At 32.4% G+C, this 1,933-nt stretch overlaps 1 long non-coding RNA gene across 1 annotated transcript; it reads right to left on the bottom strand.

Moving 5' to 3' along the window:
* Positions 1–228: 228 nt before the first annotated feature.
* Positions 229–1,727, bottom strand: LOC145032816 (uncharacterized). The gene is made up of 2 exons (XR_013677215.1): positions 1,140–1,727; positions 229–539 (listed from the first exon to the last, which is right to left on the bottom strand). It is a non-coding gene; the product is annotated as an uncharacterized LOC145032816 (long non-coding RNA).
* Positions 1,728–1,933: the final 206 nt, after the last annotated feature.

Genomic DNA, 1,933 nt, shown 5'->3' with positions numbered 1-1,933 from the left:
TTTTCAAATGTTTTTGTTGAATGTAGGAATGTTCACTTATACGTTTACAAAACGATCATTAATTTATTATACACCAACAATATTCAGAATGGGTTCGAGAGATGAAATGTTGATAATCGAATCTCAACCCGATAATGTGAAGATTGCTCCGACATTGAATGGTCTCTTGTATATGAAAGATCTAATCCATAATCCATAATATAGAATAAACACAGATACATAACGTAATAAAACAACATATAATAACGATAAAACTTAAAATAGGGGGAAAAATAACCATGTGTATATGTATATATTATACTGACAACAAAAAACAATGAAAATTAACAATAAAAGAAGTGAAGATATAACAATAAAAGTTAAAAGTAAGAGAATTAAAATTTATAAGTGATAGTGGAAAAATATTAGCATGCAGTTGAAGCAGAAATCTCTAGAACTCCAAATTGCAGATTTAAAGCTTCAGCAACATGAAGAAAAGTTGGTGAAAGAACAGTCTCAGATGAAGATGTATGCAGAACAAGTGTCGCAATTGCTGGCCACTGAAAAGAATTTACGGTTACAGTTAACTGCTGATGGTGAAAAATTCCAGCAATTCCAGGTTAACCTTTTCTTTTTTTAGTTTTACAAGCATGTGCGGATGCACTTTTAACAAGCTAAGCTTGTTTTCTTTTTTGGTTGCTTCACATAATCGAATCGAGCCCATGAAAGATTTTTCGGTTAGTAATGAAAGAATCTGAAAATATTGGTTCCAAAGTGAATGAGTGGTAATGTTTTGTTTTGTATCACCTCACTTGCTTCTTTCGAAATTACATGTCTTTCCCTTTTAACAATACACAATCATTAAAATATATATTGCCCATGTCAATATGACTATAATTATAGTTTGTAGGCATGAGGTGTTTTTTTTTTGACTAAAACAAGCTAGCTTCTGCTTCTGCAAATGGCAGAACCAAACATTAACAGTTGTTTAAAAAGTGACTACATAAAATATCAATTCATTTTTTTTCCACTTTTTTAAGTTATGAAGTTAGTTTTCGTGGAGTGAATAGCAATTTGTAGTGGTTATTTTGATTAAAAGTGTACATAGGGTTTAATTATATCTTCGATCTGTAAATAAGTATTTATATAAAATATAATACCTTATCCACGAGAACGCTACCGACGCACCACCAATAACGCATCTGCCACGAAAATAAAAACAAGAAACCTAGCAATCGAAAAATCGTAATACAAAATACAAGAAACTAGTGTTTAATTTGTGAATGAAAACGCTGCAGGGAGGGAAAGTGAATGAAAACTTTTACCTGAATTTTTTCTGTGCGTATAGAAAATGTCGAGAGAGAAGAGAAAATAAAACACAAAGATTAGAATGACGGAGAGGTTACGCTATCGGATCTGAATGACATCCTATTCAATACGATTACTTCCTCTTTTCGCGTCCGGTTTCAGAGATAACAAGAGAAGTGGATTTTTCCTTAACGGTGCTCATTAGCTTAGGAGTGGTCAGCCTCGCTGTACATTGCCCTGGCGCGCGCTAGGAGCTCGCCGGCGATGGAGAAGAGAAAGAAAGAGTATTGCTGTTTTGTGTTTTTTTTTTTTTTCAAAAGAAAAAAATCTAAGAAAATAATATACTATCATTCTCTACATTTTTTTAATTATGTAATCCACCCTTTAAGTCATCCGGTTCTTAGACCTTAGTCATACATTCTTGAGTAACTTATAAATATGGTGCCTATTGTATATCTTTTTTCCAATTTTGTCCACATTTTTACTTTTGTATCAAAGTCATCCATATTGTTTGTTTTTTTTATACAAGGCAAAAAAGAATATGACATTCTAATTTTTAACGTATGTCTATTGTTAATTTGGAAACTGGGAACAGTAACGGCCGACTAAATACAAAAGTTGTTGGACTCATTCATCTGGCAAGGCC

This window comes from Lactuca saligna, chromosome 2 (genome assembly GCF_052625555.1).
Source record: "Lactuca saligna cultivar CGN05327 chromosome 2, ASM5262555v1, whole genome shotgun sequence".
Taxonomy (NCBI): domain Eukaryota; kingdom Viridiplantae; phylum Streptophyta; class Magnoliopsida; order Asterales; family Asteraceae; genus Lactuca; species Lactuca saligna.
The sequence above is the reverse complement of the archived record's forward strand: the minus strand, read 5'-3'. Positions and strand labels throughout refer to the sequence as shown.